Source organism: Crinia signifera, chromosome 4 (assembly GCF_055691185.1).
Source record: "Crinia signifera chromosome 4, ASM5569118v1, whole genome shotgun sequence".
NCBI lineage: Eukaryota > Metazoa > Chordata > Amphibia > Anura > Myobatrachidae > Crinia > Crinia signifera.
Window position 1 is genome coordinate 9,511,824 of NC_139220.1, and position 19,530 is coordinate 9,531,353.

Below are 19,530 nucleotides of genomic sequence, written 5' to 3' on the forward strand. Positions count from 1 at the left end.
AGGGTCCAGGCCCCCTTAAAGCCCCCTGCCATGCCCCGGGGTTGCCCTGGCAACTGTTGCTGGCCCCCAAAGCGGAAGTGGGCGGGTCCAGGCCCCCTTGAGCCCCCTGCCATGCCCAGGGTTGCCCTGGCAACTGTTGCTGGCCCCCAAATCGGAAGTGGGCGGTTCCAGGCCCCCTTGAGCCCCCTGCCATGCCCAGGGTTGCCCTGGCAATTGTTGCTGGCCCCCAAAGCGGAAGTGGGCGGGTCCAGGCCCCCTTGAGCCCCCTGCCATGCCCAGGGTTGCCCTGGCAACTGTTGCTGGCCCCCAAAGCGGAAGTGGGCGGGTCCAGGCCCCCTTAAGCCCCCTGCCATGCCCGGGGTTGCCCTGGCAACTGTTGCTGGCCCCCAAAGCGGAAGTGGGCGGGTCCAGGCCCCCTTAAGCCCCCTGCCATGCCCCGGGGTTGCCCTGGCAACTTTTGCTGGCCCCCAAAGCGGAAGTGGGCGGGTCCAGGCCCCCTTAAAGCCCCCTGCCATGCCCCGGGGTTGCCCTGGCAACTGTTGCTGGCCCCCAAAGCGGAAGTGGGCGGGTCCAGGCCCCCTTGAGCCCCCTGCCATGCCCAGGGTTGCCCTGGCAACTGTTGCTGGCCCCCAAAGCGGAAGTGGGCGGGTCCAGGCCCCCTTGAGCCCCCTGCCATGCCCAGGGTTGCCCTGGCAACTGTTGCTGGCCCCCAAAGCGGAAGTGGGCGGGTCCAGGCCCCCTTAAGCCCCCTGCCATGCCCAGAGTTGCCCTGGCAACTGTTGCTGGCCCCCAAAGCGGAAGTGGGCGGGTCCAGGCCCCCTTAAGCCCCCTGCCATGCCCAGGGTTGCCCTGGCAACTGTTGCTGGCCCCCAAAGCGGAAGTGGGCGGGTCCAGGCCCCCTTAAGCCCCCTGCCATGCCCGGGGTTGCCATGGCAACTGTTGCTGGCCCCCAAAGCGGAAGTGGGCGGGTCCAGGCCCCCTTAAAGCACCCTGCCATGCCCAGGGTTGCCCTGGCAACTGTTGCTGGCCCCCAAAGCGGAAGTGGGCGGGTCCAGGCCCCCTTGAGCCTCCTGCCATGCCCAGGGTTGCCCTGTCAACTGTTGCTTGCCCCCAAAGCGGAAGTGGGCGGGTCCAGGCCCCCTTGAGCCCCCTGCCATGCCCAGGGTTGCCCTGGCAACTGTTGCTGGCCCCCAAAGCGGAAGTGGGAGGGTCCAGGCCCCCTTAAAGCCCCCTGCCATGCCCCGGGGTTGCCCTGGCAACTGTTGCTGGCCCCCAAAGCGGAAGTGGGCGGGTCCAGGCCCCCTTGAGCCCCCTGCCATGCCCAGGGTTGCCCTGGCAACTGTTGCTGGCCCCCAAATCGGAAGTGGGCGGTTCCAGGCCCCCTTGAGCCCCCTGCCATGCCCAGGGTTGCCCTGGCAATTGTTGCTGGCCCCCAAAGCGGAAGTGGGCGGGTCCAGGCCCCCTTGAGCCCCCTGCCATGCCCAGGGTTGCCCTGGCAACTGTTGCTGGCCCCCAAAGCGGAAGTGGGCGGGTCCAGGCCCCCTTAAGCCCCCTGCCATGCCCGGGGTTGCCCTGGCAACTGTTGCTGGCCCCCAAAGCGGAAGTGGGCGGGTCCAGGCCCCCTTAAGCCCCCTGCCATGCCCCGGGGTTGCCCTGGCAACTTTTGCTGGCCCCCAAAGCGGAAGTGGGCGGGTCCAGGCCCCCTTAAAGCCCCCTGCCATGCCCCGGGGTTGCCCTGGCAACTGTTGCTGGCCCCCAAAGCGGAAGTGGGCGGGTCCAGGCCCCCTTGAGCCCCCTGCCATGCCCAGGGTTGCCCTGGCAACTGTTGCTGGCCCCCAAAGCGGAAGTGGGCGGGTCCAGGCCCCCTTGAGCCCCCTGTCATGCCCAGGGTTGCCCTGGCAACTGTTGCTGGCCCCCAAAGCGGAAGTGGGCGGGTCCAGGCCCCCTTAAGCCCCCTGCCATGCCCAGAGTTGCCCTGGCAACTGTTGCTGGCCCCCAAAGCGGAAGTGGGCGGGTCCAGGCCCCCTTAAGCCCACTGCCATGCCCAGGGTTGCCCTGGCAACTGTTGCTGGCCCCCAAAGCGGAAGTGGGCGGGTCCAGGCCCCCTTAAGCCCCCTGCCATGCCCGGGGTTGCCATGGCAACTGTTGCTGGCCCCCAAAGCGGAAGTGGGCGGGTCCAGGCCCCCTTAAAGCACCCTGCCATGCCCAGGGTTGCCCTGGCAACTGTTGCTGGCCCCCAAAGCGGAAGTGGGCGGGTCCAGGCCCCCTGCCATGCCCAGGGTTGCCTGGCAACTGTTGCTGGCCCCCAAAGCGGAAGTGGGCGGGTCCAGGCCCCCTTGAGCCCCCTGCCATGCCCAGGGTTGCCCTGGCAACTGTTGCTGGCCCCCAAAGCGGAAGTGGGCGGGTCCAGGCCCCCCTAAGCCCCCTGCCATGCCCAGGGTTGCCCTGGCAACTGTTGCTGGCCCCCAAAGCGGAAGTGGGCGGGTCCAGGCCCCCTTAAGCCCCCTGCCATGCCCAGGGTTGCCCTGGCAACTGTTGATGGCCCCCAAAGCAGAAGTGGGCGGGTCCAGGCCCCATTGAGCCCCCTGCCATGCTCAGGGTTGCCCTGTCAACTGTTGCTGGCCCCCAAAGCGGAAGTGGGCGGGTCCAGGCCCCCTTGAGCCCCCTGCCATGCCCAGGGTTGCCCTGGCAACTGTTGCTGGCCCCCAAAGCGGAAGTGGGCGGGTCCAGGCCCCCCTAAGCCCCCTGCCATGCCCAGGGTTGCCCTGGCAACTGTTGCTGGCCCCCAAAGCGGAAGTGGGCGGGTCCAGGCCCCCTTAAGCCCCCTGCCATGCCCAGGGTTGCCCTGGCAACTGTTGCTGGCCCCCAAAGCGGAAGTGGGCGGGTCCAGGCCCCCTTAAGCCCCCTGCCATGCCCCGGGGTTGCCCTGGCAACTGTTGATGGCCCCCAAAGCAGAAGTGGGCGGGTCCAGGCCCCCTTGAGCCCCCTGCCATGCTCCGGGGTTGCCCTGGCAACTGTTGCTGGCCCCCAAAGCGGAAGTGGGTGGGTCCAGGCCCCCTTGAGCCCCCTGCCATGCCCAGTGTTGGCCTGGCAACTTTTGCTGGCCCCAAAAGCGGAAGTGGGCTGGTCCAGGCCCCCTTAAAGCCTCCTGCCATGCCCAGGGTTGCCCTGGCAACTGTTGCTGGCCCCCAAAGCGGAAGTGGGCGGGTCCAGGCCCCCTGCCATGCCCAGGGTTGCCCTGGCAACTGTTGCTGGCCCCCAAAGCGGAATTGGCGGTCCAGGCCCCCTGCCATGCTCAGGGTTGCCCTGTCAACTGTTGCTGGCCCCCAAAGCGGAAGTGGGTGGGTCCAGGCCCCCTTGAGCCCCCTGCCATGCCCAGGGTTGGCCTGGCAACTGTTGCTGGCCCCAAAAGCGGAAGTGGGCGGGTCCAGGCCCCCTTAAAGCCCCTTGCCATGCCCAGGGTTGCCCTGGCAACTGTTGCTGGCCCCCAAAGCGGAAGTGGGCGGGACCAGGCCCCCTGCCATGCCCAGGGTTGCCCTGGCAACTGTTGCTGGCCCCCAAAGCGGAAGTGGGCGGGTCCAGGCCCCCTTGAGCCCCCTGCCATGCCCCGGGGTTGCCCTGGCAACTGTTGCTGGCCCCCAAAGCGGAAGTGGGTGGGTCCAGGCCCCCTTGAGCCCCCTGCCATGCCCAGGGTTGGCCTGGCAACTTTTGCTGGCCCCAAAAGCGGAAGTGGGCTGGTCCAGGCCCCCTTAAAGCCTCCTGCCATGCCCAGGGTTGCCCTGGCAACTGTTGCTGGCCCCCAAAGCGGAAGTGGGCGGGTCCAGGCCCCCTGCCATGCCCAGGGTTGCCCTGGCAACTGTTGCTGGCCCCCAAAGCGGAAGTGGGCGGTCCAGGCCCCCTGCCATGCTCAGGGTTGCCCTGTCAACTGTTGCTGGCCCCCAAAGCGGAAGTGGGCGGGTCCAGGCCCCCTGCCATGCTCAGGGTTGCCCTGTCAACTGTTGCTGGCCCCCAAAGCGGAAGTGGGCGGGTCCAGGCCCCCTTGAGCCCCCTGCCATGCCCAGGGTTGCCCTGGCAACTGTTGCTGGCCCCCAAAGCGGAAGTGGGCGGGTCCAGGCCCCCTTAAAGCCCCTTGCCATGCCCAGGGTTGCCCTGGCAACTGTTGCTGGCCCCCAAAGCGGAAGTGGGCGGGTCCAGGCCCCCTTAAGCCCCCTGCCATGCCCAGGGTTGCCCTGGCAACTGTTGCTGGCCCCCAAAGCGGAAGTGGGCGGGTCCAGGCCCCCTTAAGCCCCCTGCCATGCCCCGGGGTTGCCCTGGCAACTGTTGATGGCCCCCAAAGCGGAAGTGGGCGGGTCCAGGCCCCCTTGAGCCCCCTGCCATGCTCCGGGGTTGCCCTGGCAACTGTTGCTGGCCCCCAAAGCGGAAGTGGGTGGGTCCAGGCCCCCTTGAGCCCCCTGCCATGCCCAGGGTTGGCCTGGCAACTTTTGCTGGCCCCAAAAGCGGAAGTGGGCTGGTCCAGGCCCCCTTAAAGCCTCCTGCCATGCCCAGGGTTGCCCTGGCAACTGTTGCTGGCCCCCAAAGCGGAAGTGGGCGGGTCCAGGCCCCCTGCCATGCCCAGGGTTGCCCTGGCAACTGTTGCTGGCCCCCAAAGCGGAAGTGGGCGGTCCAGGCCCCCTGCCATGCTCAGGGTTGCCCTGACAACTGTTGCTGGCCCCCAAAGCGGAAGTGGGTGGGTCCAGGCCCCCTTGAGCCCCCTGCCATGCCCAGGGTTGGCCTGGCAACTGTTGCTGGCCCCAAAAGCGGAAGTGGGCGGGTCCAGGCCCCCTTAAAGCCCCTTGCCATGCCCAGGGTTGCCCTGGCAACTGTTGCTGGCCCCCAAAGCGGAAGTGGGCGGGACCAGGCCCCCTGCCATGCCCAGGGTTGCCCTGGCAACTGTTGCTGGCCCCCAAAGCGGAAGTGGGCGGGTCCAGGCCCCCTGCCATGCCCAGGGTTTCCCTGGCAACTGTTGCTGGCCCCCAAAGCGGAAGTGGGCGGGTCCAGGCCCACCTAAGCCCCCTGCCATGCCCAGGACTGCCCTGGCAACTGTTGCTGGCCCCCAAAGCAGAAGTGGGCGGGTCCAGGCCCCCTTAAGCCCCCGGCCATGCCCAGGGTTGCCCTGACAACTGTTGCTGGCCCCCAAAGCGGAAGTGGGCGGGTCCAGGCCCCCTGCCATGCCCAGGGTTGCCCTGGCAACTGTTGCTGGCCCCCAAAGCGGAAGTGGGCGGGTCCAGGCCCCCTGCCATGCCCAGGGTTGCCCTGGCAACTGTTGCTGGCCCCCAAAGCGGAAGTGGGCGGGTCCAGGCCCCCTGCCATGCCCAGGGTTGCCCTGGCAACTGTTGCTGGCCCCCAAAGCAGAAGTGGCGGTTCCAGGCCCCCTTGAGCCCCCTGCCATGCCCAGGGTTGCCCTGGCAACTGTTGCTGGCCCCCAAAGCGGAAGTGGGCGGGTCCAGGCCCCCTTGAGCCCCCTGCCATGCCCAGGGTTGCCCTGGCAACTGTTGCTGGCCCCCAAAGCGGAAGTGGGCGGGTCCAGGCCCCCTGCCATGCCCAGGGTTGGCGTGGCAACTGTTGCTGGCCCCAAAAGCGGAAGTGGTCGGGTCCAGGCCCCCTGCCATGCCCAGGTTTGCCCTGGCAACTGTTGCTGGCCCCCAAAGCGGAAGTGGGCGGGTCCAGGACCCCTGCCATGCCCAGGGTTGCCCTGGCAACTGTTGCTGGCCCCCAAAGTGGAAGTGGGCGGGTCCAGGCCCCCTGCCATGCCCAGGGTTGCCCTGGCAACTGTTGCTGGCCCCCAAAGCGGAAGTGGGCGGGTCCAGGCCCCCTTGAGCCCCCTGCCATGCCCAGTGTTGCCCTGGCAACTGTTGCTGGCCCCCAAAGCGGAAGTGGGCGGGTCCAGGCCCCCTTAAAGCCCCCTGCCATGCCCCGGGGTTGCCCTGGCAACTGTTGCTGGCCCCCAAAGTGTAAGTGGGCGGGTCCAGGCCCCCTTGAGCCCCCTGCCATGCCCAGGGTTGCCCTGGCAACTGTTGCTGGCCCCCAAAGCGGAAGTGGGCGGGTCCAGGCCCCCTTAAGCCCCCTGCCATGCCCAGGGTTGCCCTGGAAACTGTTGCTGGCCCCCAAAGCGGAAGTGGGCGGGTCCAGGCCCCCTTGAGCCCCCTGGCATGCCCACGGTTGCCCTGGCAACTGTTGCTGGCCCCCAAAGCGGAAGTGGGCGGGTCCAGGCCCCCTTGAGCCCCCTGGCATGCCCACGGTTGCCCTGGCAACTGTTGCTGGCCCCCAAAGCGGAAGTGGGCGGGTCCAGGCCCCCTTAAGCCCCCTGCCATGCCCAGGGTTGCCCTGGAAACTGTTGCTGGCCCCCAAAGCGGAAGTGGGCGGGTCCAGGCCCCCTTGAGCCCCCTGGCATGCCCACGGTTGCCCTGGCAACTGTTGCTGGCCCCCAAAGCGGAAGTGGGCGGGTCCAGGCCCCCTTGAGCCCCCTGCCATGCCCAGGGTTGCCCTGGCAACTGTTGCTGGCCCCCAAAGCGGAAGTGGGCGGGTCCAGGCCCCCTTAAGCCCCCTGCCATGCCCCGGGGTTGCCCTGGCAACTGTTGCTGGCCCCCAAAGCGGAAGTGGGCGGGTCCAGGCCCCCTTAAGCCCCCTGCCATGCCCAGGGTTGCCCTGGCAACTGTTGCTGGCCCCCAAAGCAGAAGTGGGCGGGTTCAGGCCCCCTTAAGCCCCCTGCCATGCCCAGGGTTGCCCTGGCAACTGTTGCTGGCCCCCCAAAGCGGAAGTGGGCGGGTCCAGGCCCCCTTAAGCCCCCTGCCATGCCCAGTATTGCCTTGGCAACTGTTGCTGCCCCCCAAAGCGGAAGTGGGCGGGTCCAGGCCCCCTTAAGCCCCCTGCCATGCCCAGGGTTGCCCTGGCAACTGTTGCTGGCCCCCAAAGCGGAAGTGGGCGGGTCCAGGCCCCCTTAAGCCCCCTGCCATGCCCAGGGTTGCCCTGGCAACTGTTGCTGGCCCCCAAAGCGGAAGTGGGCGGGTCCAGGCCCCCTGCGATGCCCAGGGTTGCCCTGGCAACTGTTGCTGGCCCCCAAAGCGGAAGTGGGCGGGTCCAGGCCCCCTGCCATGCTCAGGGTTGTCCTGTCAACTGTTGCTGGCCCCCAAAGCGGAAGTGGGCGGGTCCAGGCCCCCTTAAAGCCCCCTGCCATGCACCGGGGTTGCCCTGGCAACTGTTGCTGGCCCCCAAAGCGGAAGTGGGCGGGTCCAGGCCCCCTTGAGCCCCCTGCCATGCCCAGGGTTGCCCTGGCAACTGTTGCTGGCCCCCAAAGCGGAAGTTGGCGGGTCCAGGCCCCCTTGAGCCCCCTGCCATGCCCAGGGTTGCCCTGTCAACTGTTGCTTGCCCCCAAAGCGGAAGTGGGCGGGTCCAGGCCCCCTTGAGCCCCCTGCCATGCCCAGGGTTGCCCTGGCAACTGTTGCTGGCCCCCAAAGCGGAAGTGGGAGGGTCCAGGCCCCCTTAAAGCCCCCTGCCATGCCCCGGGGTTGCCCTGGCAACTGTTGCTGGCCCCCAAAGCGGAAGTGGGCGGGTCCAGGCCCCCTTGAGCCCCCTGCCATGCCCAGGGTTGCCCTGGCAACTGTTGCTGGCCCCCAAATCGGAAGTGGGCGGTTCCAGGCCCCCTTGAGCCCCCTGCCATGCCCAGGGTTGCCATGGCAACTGTTGCTGGCCCCCAAAGCGGAAGTGGGCGGGTCCAGCCCCCTTGAGCCCCCTGCCATGCCCAGGGTTGCCCTGGCAACTGTTGCTGGCCCCCAAAGCGGAAGTGGGCGGGTTCAGGCCCCCTTAAGCCCCCTGCCATGCCCAGGGTTGCCCTGGCAACTGTTGCTGGCCCCCAAAGCGGAAGTGGGCGGGTCCAGGCCCCCTTAAGCCCCCTGCCATGCCCAGGGTTGCCCTGGCAACTGTTGCTGGCCCCCAAAGCGGAAGTGGGCGGGTCCAGGCCCCCTTAAGCCCCCTGCCATGCCCCGGGGTTGCCCTGGCAACTGTTGCTGGCCCCCAAAGCGGAAGTGGGCGGGTCCAGGCCCCCTTAAAGCCCTCTGCCATGCCCCGGGGTTGCCATGGCAACTGTTGCTGGCCCCCAAAGCAGAAGTGGGCGGGTCCAGGCCCCCTTAAGCCCCCTGCCATGCCCAGGGTTGCCCTGGCAACTGTTGCTGGCCCCCAAAGCGGAAGTGGGCGGGTCCAGGCCCCCTTAAGCCCCCTGCCATGCCCAGGGTTGCCCTGGCAACTGTTGCTGCCCCCCAAAGCGGAAGTGGGCGGGTCCAGGCCCCCTTAAGCCCCCTGCCATGCCCAGGGTTGCCATGGCAACTGTTTCTGGCCCCCAAAGCGGAAGTGGGCGGGTCCAGGCCCCCTTAAGCCCCCTGCCATGCCCAGGGTTGCCCTGGCAACTGTTGCTGGCCCCCAAAGCGGAAGTGGGCGGGTCCAGGCCCCCTGCGATGCCCAGGGTTGCCCTGGCAACTGTTGCTGGCCCCCAAAGCGAAAGTGGGCGGGTCCAGGCCCCCTGCCATGCTCAGGGTTGTCCTGTCAACTGTTGCTGGCCCCCAAAGCGGAAGTGGGCAGGTCCAGGCCCCCTTAAGCCGCCTGCCATGCCCCCGGGTTTCCCTGGCAACTGTTGCTGGCCCCCAAAGCGGAAGAGGGCGGGTCCAGGCCCCCTTGAGCCCCCTGCCATGCCCAGGGTTGCCCTAGCAACTGTTGCTGGCCCCCAAAGCGGAAGTGGGCGGATCCAGGCCCCCTTGAGCCTCCTGCCATGCCCAGGGTTGCCCTGTCAACTGTTGCTTGCCCCCAAAGCGGAAGTGGGCGGGTCCAGGCCCCCTTGAGCCCCCTGCCATGCCCAGGGTTGCCCTGGCAACTGTTGCTGGCCCCCAAAGCGGAAGTGGGAGGGTCCAGGCCCCCTTAAAGCCCCCTGCCATGCCCCGGGGTTGCCCTGGCAACTGTTGCTGGCCCCCAAAGCGGAAGTGGACGGGTCCAGGCCCCCTTGAGCCCCCTGCCATGCCCAGGGTTGCCCTGGCAACTGTTGCTGGCCCCCAAAATCGGAAGTGGGCGGTTCCAGGCCCCCTTGAGCCCCCTGCCATGCCCAGGGTTGCCCTGGCAATTGTTGCTGGCCCCCAAAGCGGAAGTGGGCGGGTCCAGGCCCCCCTTGAGCCCCCTGCCATGCCCAGGGTTGCCCTGGCAACTGTTGCTGGCCCCCAAAGCGGAAGTGGGCGGGTCCAGGCCCCCTTAAGCCCCCTGCCATGCCCGGGGTTGCCCTGGCAACTGTTGCTGGCCCCCAAAGCGGAAGTGGGCGGGTCCAGGCCCCCTTAAGCCCCCTGCCATGCCCCGGGGTTGCCCTGGCAACTTTTGCTGGCCCCCAAAGCGGAAGTGGGCGGGTCCAGGCCCCCTTAAAGCCCCCTGCCATGCCCCGGGGTTGCCCTGGCAACTGTTGCTGGCCCCCAAAGCGGAAGTGGGCGGGTCCAGGCCCCCTTGAGCCCCTGCCATGCCCAGGGTTGCCCTGGCAACTGTTGCTGGCCCCCAAAGCGGAAGTGGGGCGGGTCCAGGCCCCCTTGAGCCCCTGCCATGCCCAGGGTTGCCCTGGCAACTGTTGCTGGCCCCCAAAGCGGAAGTGGGCGGGTCCAGGCCCCCTTAAGCCCCCTGCCATGCCCAGGGTTGCCCTGGCAACTGTTGTTGGCCCCCAAAGCGGAAGTGGGCGGGTCCAGGCCCCCTTGAGCCCCCTGCCATACCCAGGGGTTGCCATGGCAACTGTTGCTGGCCCCCAAAGCGGAAGTGGGCGGGTCCAGGCCCCCTTGAGCCCCCTGCCATGCCCCAGGGTTGCCCTGGCAACTGTTGCTGGCCCCCAAAGCGGAAGTGGGCGGGTCCAGGCCCCCTTGAGCCCCCTGCCATGCCCAGGGTTGCCCTAGCAACTGTTGCTGGCCCCCAAAGCGGAAGTGGGCGGATCCAGGCCCCCTTGAGCCGCCTGCCATGCCCAGGGTTGCCCTGTCAACTGTTGCTTGCCCCCAAAGCGGAAGTGGGCGGGTCCAGGCCCCCTTGAGCCCCCTGCCATGCCCAGGGTTGCCCTGGCAACTGTTGCTGGCCCCCAAAGCGGAAGTGGGCGGGTCCAGGCCCCCTTAAGCCCCCTGCCATGCTCAGGGTTGCCCTGTCAACTGTTGCTTGCCCCCAAAGCGGAAGTGGGCGGGTCCAGGCCCCCTTGAGCCCCCTGCCATGCCCAGGGTTGCCCTGGCAACTGTTGCTGGCCCCCAAAGCGGAAGTGGGCGGGTCCAGGCCCCCTTGAGCCCCCTGCCATGCCCAGGGTTGCCCTAGCAACTGTTGCTGGCCCCCAAAGCGGAAGTGGGCGGATCCAGGCCCCCTTGAGCCGCCTGCCATGCCCAGGGTTGCCCTGTCAACTGTTGCTTGCCCCCAAAGCGGAAGTGGGCGGGTCCAGGCCCCCTTGAGCCCCCTGCCATGCCCAGGGTTGCCCTGGCAACTGTTGCTGGCCCCCAAGCGGAAGTGGGCGGGTCCAGGCCCCCTTAAGCCCCTGCCATGCTCAGGGTTGCCCTGTCAACTGTTGATGGCCCCCAAAGCGGAAGTGGGCGGGTCCAGGCCCCCTTGAGCCCCCTGCCATGCCCAGGGTTGCCCTGGCAACTGTTGCTGGCCCCCAAAGCGGAAGTGGGCGGGTCCAGGCCCCCCTAAGCCCCCTGCCATGCCCAGGGTTGCCCTGGCAACTGTTGCTGGCCCCCAAAGCGGAAGTGGGCGGGTCCAGGCCCCCTTAAGCCCCCTGCCATGCCCAGGGTTGCCCTGGCAACTGTTGCTGGCCCCCAAAGCGGAAGTGGGCGGGTCCAGGCCCCCTTAAGCCCCTGCCATGCCCGGGGTTGCCCTGGCAACTGTTGATGGCCCCCAAAGCAGAAGTGGGCGGGTCCAGGCCCCCTTGAGCCCCCTGCCATGCTCCGGGGTTGCCCTGGCAACTGTTGCTGGCCCCCAAAGCGGAAGTGGGTGGGTCCAGGCCCCCTTGAGCCCCCTGCCATGCCCAGGGTTGGCCTGGCAACTTTTGCTGGCCCCAAAAGCGGAAGTGGGCTGGTCCAGGCCCCCTTAAAGCCTCCTGCCATGCCCAGGGTTGCCCTGGCAACTGTTGCTGGCCCCCAAAGCGGAAGTGGGCGGGTCCAGGCCCCCTGCCATGCCCAGGGTTGCCCTGGCAACTGTTGCTGGCCCCCAAAGCGGAATTGGGCGGTCCAGGCCCCCTGCCATGCTCAGGTTGCCCTGTCAACTGTTGCTGGCCCCAAAGCGGAAGTGGGTGGGTCCAGGCCCCCTTGAGCCCCCTGCCATGCCCAGGGTTGGCCTGGCAACTGTTGCTGGCCCCAAAAGCGGAAGTGGGCGGGTCCAGGCCCCCTTAAAGCCCCTTGCCATGCCCAGGGTTGCCCTGGCAACTGTTGCTGGCCCCCAAAGCGGAAGTGGGCGGGACCAGGCCCCCTGCCATGCCCAGGGTTGCCCTGGCAACTGTTGCTGGCCCCCAAAGTGGAAGTGGGCGGGTCCAGGCCCCCTTGAGCCCCCTGCCATGCCCCGGGGTTGCCCTGGCAACTGTTGCTGGCCCCCAAAGCGGAAGTGGGTGGGTCCAGGCCCCCTTGAGCCCCCTGCCATGCCCAGGGTTGGCCTGGCAACTTTTGCTGGCCCCAAAAGCGGAAGTGGGCTGGTCCAGGCCCCCTTAAAGCCTCCTGCCATGCCCAGGGTTGCCCTGGCAACTGTTGCTGGCCCCCAAAGCGGAAGTGGGCGGGTCCAGGCCCCCTGCCATGCCCAGGGTTGCCCTGGCAACTGTTGCTGGCCCCCAAAGCGGAAGTGGGCGGTCCAGGCCCCCTGCCATGCTCAGGGTTGCCCTGTCAACTGTTGCTGGCCCCCAAAGCGGAAGTGGGCGGGTCCAGGCCCCCTGCCATGCTCAGGGTTGCCCTGTCAACTGTTGCTGGCCCCCAAAGCGGAAGTGGGCGGGTCCAGGCCCCCTTGAGCCCCCTGCCATGCCCAGGGTTGCCCTGGCAACTGTTGCTGGCCCCCAAAAGCGGAAGTGGGCGGGTCCAGGCCCCCTTAAAGCCCCTTGCCATGCCCAGGGTGCCCTGGCAACTGTTGCTGGCCCCCAAAGCGGAAGTGGGCGGGTCCAGGCCCCCTTAAGCCCCCTGCCATGCCCCGGGGTTGCCCTGGCAACTGTTGATGGCCCCCAAAGCGGAAGTGGGCGGGTCCAGGCCCCCTTGAGCCCCCTGCCATGCTCCAGGGTTGCCCTGGCAACTGTTGCTGGCCCCCAAAGCGGAAGTGGGTGGGTCCAGGCCCCCTTGAGCCCCTGCCATGCCCAGGGTTGCCCTGGCAACTGTTGCTGGCCCCCAAAGCGGAAGTGGGCGGGTCCAGGCCCCCTTAAAGCCCCTTGCCATGCCCAGGGTTGCCCTGGCAACTGTTGCTGGCCCCCAAAGCGGAAGTGGGCGGGTCCAGGCCCCCTTAAGCCCCTGCCATGCCCCGGGGTTGCCCTGGCAACTGTTGATGGCCCCCAAAGCGGAAGTGGGCGGGTCCAGGCCCCCTTGAGCCCCCTGCCATGCTCCGGGGTTGCCCTGGCAACTGTTGCTGGCCCCCAAAGCGGAAGTGGGTGGGTCCAGGCCCCCTTGAGCCCCCTGCCATGCCCAGGGTTGGCCTGGCAACTGTTGCTGGCCCCAAAAGCGGAAAGTGGGCGGGTCCAGGCCCCCTTAAAGCCCCTTGCCATGCCCAGGGTTGCCCTGGCAACTGTTGCTGGCCCCCAAAGCGGAAGTGGGCGGGACCAGGCCCCCTGCCATGCCCAGGGTTGCCCTGGCAACTGTTGCTGGCCCCCCAAAGCGGAAGTGGGCGGGTCCAGGCCCCCTGCCATGCCCAGGGTTGCCCTGGCAACTGTTGCTGGCCCCCAAAGCGGAAGTGGGCGGGTCCAGTCCCACCTAAGCCCCCTGCCATGCCCAGGACTGCCCTGGCAACTGTTGCTGGCCCCCAAAGCAGAAGTGGGCGGGTCCAGGCCCCCTTAAGCCCCCCGGCCATGCCCAGGGTTGCCCTGACAACTGTTGCTGGCCCCCAAAGCGGAAGTGGGCGGGTCCAGGCCCCCTGCCATGCCCAGGGTTGCCCTGGCAACTGTTGCTGGCCCCCAAAGCGGAAGTGGGCGGGTCCAGGCCCCCTGCCATGCCCAGGGTTGCCCTGGCAACTGTTGCTGGCCCCCAAAGCGGAAGTGGGCGGGTCCAGGCCCCCTGCCATGCCCAGGGTTGCCCTGGCAACTGTTGCTGGCCCCCAAAGCAGAAGTGGCGGTTCCAGGCCCCCTTGAGCCCCCTGCCATGCCCAGGGTTGCCCTGGCAACTGTTGCTGGCCCCCAAAGCGGAAGTGGGCGGGTCCAGGCCCCCTTGAGCCCCCTGCCATGCCCAGGGTTGCCCTGGCAACTGTTGCTGGCCCCCAAAGCGGAAGTGGGCGGGTCCAGGCCCCCTGCCATGCCCAGGGTTGGCGTGGCAACTGTTGCTGGCCCCAAAAGCGGAAGTGGGCGGGTCCAGGACCCCTGCCATGCCCAGGGTTGCCCTGGCAACTGTTGCTGGCCCCCAAAGTGGAAGTGGGCGGGTCCAGGCCCCCTGCCATGCCCAGGGTTGCCCTGGCAACTGTTGCTGGCCCCCAAAGGGGAAGTGGGCGGGTCCAGGCCCCCTTAAGCTCCTGCCATGCCCAGTGTTGCCCTGGCAACTGTTGCTGGCCCCCAAAGCGGAAGTGGGCGGGTCCAGGCCCCCTTAAGCCCCCTGCCATGCCCAGGGTTGCCCTGACAACTGTTGCTGGCCCCCAAAGCGGAAGTGGGCGGGTCCAGGCCCCCTGCCATGCCCAGGGTTGCCCTGGCAACTGTTGCTGGCCCCCAAAGCGGAAGTGGGCGGGTCCAGGCCCCCTGCCATGCCCAGGGTTGCCCTGGCAACTGTTGCTGGCCCTTAAAGCGGAAGTGGGCGGGTCCAGGCCCCCTGCCATGCCCAGGTTGCCCTGGCAACTGTTGCTGGCCCCCAAAGCGGAAGTGGGCGGGTCCAGGCCCCCTTCCATGCTCAGGGTTGCCCTGTCAACTGTTACTGGCCCCCCAAAGCGGAAGTGGGCGGGTCCAGGCCCCCTTGAGCCCCCTGCCATGCCCAGGGTTGCCCTGGCAACTGTTGCTGGCCCCCAAAGCGGAGTGGGCGGGTCCAGGCCCCCTTAAAGCCCCCTGCCATGCCCCGGGGTTGCCCTGGCAACTGTTGCTGGCCCCCAAAGTGTAAGTGGCGGGTCAGGCCCCTTGAGCCCCCTGCCATGCCCAGGGTTGCCCTGGCAACTGTTGCTGGCCCCCAAAGCGGAAGTGGGCGGGTTCCAGGCCCCCTTGAGCCCCCTGCCATGCCCAGGGTTGCCCTGGAAACTGTTGCTGGCCCCCAAAGCGGAAGTGGGCGGGTCCAGGCCCCCTTGAGCCCCCTGGCATGCCCACGGTTGCCCTGGCAACTGTTGCTCGCCCCCAAAGCGGAAGTGGGCGGGTCCAGGCCCCCTTGAGCCCCTTGCCATGCCCAGGGTTGCCCTGGCAACTGTTGCTGGCCCCCAAAGCGGAAGTGGGCGGGTCCAGGCCCCCTTAAGCCCCCTGCCATGCCCCGGGGTTGCCCTGGCAACTGTTGCTGGCCCCAAAGCGGAAGTGGGCGGGTCCAGGCCCCCTTAAGCCCCCTGCCATGCCCAGGGTTGCCCTGGCAACTGTTGCTGGCCCCCAAAGCAGAAGTGGGCGGGTTCAGGCCCCCTTAAGCCCCCTGCCATGCCCAGGGTTGCCCTGGCAACTGTTGCTGGCCCCCAAAGCGGAAGTGGGCGGGTCCAGGCCCCCTTAAGCCCCCTGCCATGCCCAGTATTGCCTTGGCAACTGTTGCTGCCCCCCAAAGCGGAAGTGGGCGGGTCCAGGCCCCCTTAAGCCCCTGCCATGCCCAGGGTTGCCCTGGCAACTGTTGCTGGCCCCCAAAGCGGAAGTGGCGGGTCCAGGCCCCCTTAAGCCCCCTGCCATGCCCAGGGTTGCCCTGGCAACTGTTGCTGGCCCCCAAAGCGGAAGTGGGCGGGTCCAGGCCCCCTGCGATGCCCAGGGTTGCCCTGGCAACTGTTGCTGGCCCCCAAAGCGGAAGTGGGCGGGTCCAGGCCCCCTGCCATGCTCAGGGTTGTCCTGTCAACTGTTGCTGGCCCCCAAAGCGGAAGTGGGCGGGTCCAGGCCCCCTTAAAGCCCCCTGCCATGCACGGGGTTGCCCTGGCAACTGTTGCTGGCCCCCAAAGCGGAAGTGGGCGGTCCAGGCCCCCTTGAGCCCCCTGCCATGCCCAGGGTTGCCCTGGCAACTGTTGCTGGCCCCCAAAGCGGAAGTTGGCGGGTCCAGGCCCCCTTGAGCCCCCTGCCATGCCCAGGGTTGCCCTGTCAACTGTTGCTTGCCCCCAAAGCGGAAGTGGGCGGGTCCAGGCCCCCTTGAGCCCCCTGCCATGCCCAGGGTTGCCCTGGCAACTGTTGCTGGCCCCCAAAGCGGAAGTGGGAGGGTCCAGGCCCCCTTAAAGCCCCTGCCATGCCCCGGGGTTGCCCTGGCAACTGTTGCTGGCCCCCAAAGCGGAAGTGGGCGGGTCCAGGCCCCCTTGAGCCCCCTGCCATGCCCAGGGTTGCCCTGGCAACTGTTGCTGGCCCCCAAAGCGGAAGTGGGCGGGTCCAGGCCCCCTTGAGCCCCCTGCCATGCCCAGGGTTGCCCTGGCAACTGTTGCTGGCCCCCAAAGCGGAAGTGGGAGGGTCCAGGCCCCCTTAAAGCCCCCTGCCATGCCCCGGGGTTGCCCTGGCAACTGTTGCTGGCCCCCAAAGCGGAAGTGGGCGGGTCCAGGCCCCCTTGAGCCCCCTGCCATGCCCAGGGTTGCCCTGGCAACTGTTGCTGGCCCCCAAATCGGAGTGGGCGGTTCCAGGCCCCCTTGAGCCCCCTGCCATGCCCAGGGTTGCCCTGGCAATTGTTGCTGGCCCCAAAGCGGAAGTGGGCGGGTCCAGGCCCCCTTGAGCCCCCTGCCATGCCCAGGGTTGCCCTGGCAACTGTTGCTGGCCCCAAAGCGGAAGTGGCGGGTCCAGGCCCCCTTAAGCCCCCTGCCATGCCCGGGTTGCCCTGGCAACTGTTGCTGGCCCCCAAAGCGGAAGTGGGCGGGTCCAGGCCCCCTTAAGCCCCCTGCCATGCCCCGGGGTGCCCTGGCAACTTTTGCTGGCCCCCAAAGCGGAAGTGGGCGGGTCCAGGCCCCCTTAAAGCCCCCTGCCATGCCCCGGGGTTGCCCTGGCAACTGTTGCTGGCCCCAAAGCGGAAGTGGGCGGGTCCAGGCCCCCTTGAGCCCCCTGCCATGCCCAGGGTTGCCCTGGCAACTGTTGCTGGCCCCCAAAGCGGAAGTGGGCGGGTCCAGGCCCCCTTGAGCCCCCTGCCATGCCCAGGGTTGCCCTGGCAACTGTTGCTGGCCCCCAAAGCGGAAGTGGGCGGGTCCAGGCCCCCTTAAGCCCCCTGCCATGCCCAGGGTTGCCCTGGCAACTGTTGTTGGCCCCCAAAGCGGAAGTGGGCGGGTCCAGGCCCCCTTGAGCCCCCTGCCATACCCAGGGTTGCCATGGCAACTGTTGCTGGCCCCCAAAGCGGAAGTGGGCGGGGTCCAGGCCCCCTTGAGCCCCCTGCCATGCCCAGGGTTGCCCTGGCAACTGTTGCTGGCCCCCAAAGCGGAAGTGGGCGGGTCCAGGCCCCCTTGAGCCCCCTGCCATGCCCAGGGTTGCCCTAGCAACTGTTGCTGGCCCCCAAAGCGGAAGTGGGCGGATCCAGGCCCCCTTGAGCCGCCTGCCATGCCCAGGGTTGCCCTGTCAACTGTTGCTTGCCCCCAAAGCGGAAGTGGGCGGGTCCAGGCCCCCTTGAGCCCCCTGCCATGCCCAGGGTTTGCCCTGGCAACTGTTGCTGGCCCCCAAAGCGGAAGTGGGCGGGTCCAGGCCCCCTTAAGCCCCCTGCCATGCTCAGGGTTGCCCTGTCAACTGTTGCTTGCCCCCAAAGCGGAAGTGGGCGGGTCCAGGCCCCCTTGAGCCCCCTGCCATGCCCAGGGTTGCCCTGGCAACTGTTGCTGGCCCCCAAAGCGGAAGTGGGCGGGTCCAGGCCCCCTTGAGCCCCCTGCCATGCCCAGGGTTGCCCTAGCAACTGTTGCTGGCCCCCAAAGCGGAAGTGGGCGGATCCAGGCCCCCTTGAGCCGCCTGCCATGCCCAGGGTTGCCCTGTCCAACTGTTGCTTGCCCCCAAAGCGGAAGTGGGCGGGTCCAGGCCCCCTTGAGCCCCCTGCCATGCCCAGGGTTGCCCTGGCAACTGTTGCTGGCCCCCAAAGCGGAAGTGGGCGGGTCCAGGCCCCCTTAAGCCCCCTGCCATGCTCAGGGTTGCCCTGTCAACTGTTGATGGCCCCCAAAGCGGAAGTGGGCGGGTCCAGGCCCCCTTGAGCCCCCTGCCATGCCCCAGGGTTGCCCTGGCAACTGTTGCTGGCCCCCAAAGCGGAAGTGGGCGGGTCCAGGCCCCCCTAAGCCCCCTGCCATGCCCAGGGTTGCCCTGGCAACTGTTGCTGGCCCCCAAAGCGGAAGTGGGCGGGTCCAGGCCCCCTTAAGCCCCCTGCCATGCCCAGGGTTGCCCTGGCAACTGTTGCTGGCCCCAAAGCGGAAGTGGGCGGGTCCAGGCCCCCTTAAGCCCCCTGCCATGCCCCGGGGTTGCCCTGGCAACTGTTGATGGCCCCCAAAGCAGAAGTGGGCGGGTCCAGGCCCCCTTGAGCCCCCTGCCATGCTCCGGGGTTGCCCTGGCAACTGTTGCTGGCCCCCAAAGCGGAAGTGGGTGGGTCCAGGCCCCCTTGAGCCCCTGCCATGCCCAGGGTTGGCCTGGCAACTTTGCTGGCCCCAAAAGCGGAAGTGGGCTGGTCCAGGCCCCTTAAAGCCTCCTGCCATGCCCAGGGTTGCCCTGGCAACTGTTGCTGGCCCCCAAAGCGGAAGTGGGCGGGTCCAGGCCCCCCTGCCATGCCCAGGGTTGCCCTGGCAACTGTTGCTGGCCCCCAAAGCGGAATTGGGCGGTCCAGGCCCCCTGCCATGCTCAGGGTTGCCCTGTCAACTGTTGCTGGCCCCCAAAGCGGAAGTGGTGGGTCCAGGCCCCCTTGAGCCCCCTGCCATGCCCAGGGTTGGCCTGGCAACTGTTGCTGGCCCAAAAGCGGAAGTGGCGGGTCCAGGCCCCCTTAAAGCCCCTTGCCATGCCCAGGGTTGCCCTGGCAACTGTTGCTGGCCCCCAAAGCGGAAGTGGGCGGGACCAGGCCCCCTGCCATGCCAGGGTTGCCCTGGCAACTGTTGCTGGCCCCCAAAGTGGAAGTGGGCGGGTCCAGGCCCCCTTGAGCCCCTGCCATGCCCCGGGGTTGCCCTGGCAACTGTTGCTGGCCCCCAAAGCGGAAGTGGGTGGGTCCAGGCCCCCTTGAGCCCCCTGCCATGCCCAGGGTTGGCCTGGCAACTTTTGCTGGCCCCAAAAGCGGAAGTGGGCTGGTCCAGGCCCCCTTAAAGCCTCCTGCCATGCCCAGGGTTGCCCTGGCAACTGTTGCTGCCCCCAAAGCGGAAGTGGGCGGGTCCAGGCCCCTGCCATGCCCAGGGTTGCCCTGGCAACTGTTGCTGGCCCCCAAAGCGAACTGTTGCTGGCCCCCAAAGCGGAAGTGGGCGGTCCAGGCCCCCTGCCATGCTCAGGGTTGCCCTGTCAACTGTTGCTGGCCCCCAAAGCGGAAGTGGGCGGGTCCAGGCCCCCTGCCATGCTCAGGGTTGCCCTGTCAACTGTTGCTGGCCCCCAAAGCGGAAGTGGGCGGGTCCAGGCCCCCTTGAGCCCCCTGCCATGCCCAGGGTTGCCCTGGCAACTGTTGCTGGCCCCCAAAGCGGAAGTGGGCGGGTCCAGGCCCCCTTAAAGCCCCTTGCCATGCCCAGGGTTGCCCTGGCAACTGTTGCTGGCCCCCAAAGCGGAAGTGGGCGGGTCCAGGCCCCCTTAAGCCCCCTGCCATGCCCCGGGGTTGCCCTGGCAACTGTTGATGGCCCCCAAAGCGGAAGTGGGCGGGTCCAGGCCCCCTTGAGCCCCCTGCCATGCTCCAGGGTTGCCCTGGCAACTGTTGCTGGCCCCCAAAGCGGAAGTGGGTGGGTCCAGGCCCCCTTGAGCCCCCTGCCATGCCCAGGGTTGCCCTGGCAACTGTTGCTGGCCCCCAAAGCGGAAGTGGGCGGGTCCAGGCCCCCTTAAAGCCCCTTGCCATGCCCAGGGTTGCCCTGGCAACTGTTGCTGGCCCCCAAAGCGGAAGTGGGCGGGTCCAGGCCCCCTTAAGCCCCCTGCCATGCCCCGGGGTTGCCCTGGCAACTGTTGATGGCCCCCAAAGCGGAAGTGGGCGGGTCCAGGCCCCCTTGAGCCCCCTGCCATGCTCCGGGGTTGCCCTGGCAACTGTTGCTGGCCCCCAAAGCGGAAGTGGGTGGGTCCAGGCCCCCTTGAGCCCCCTA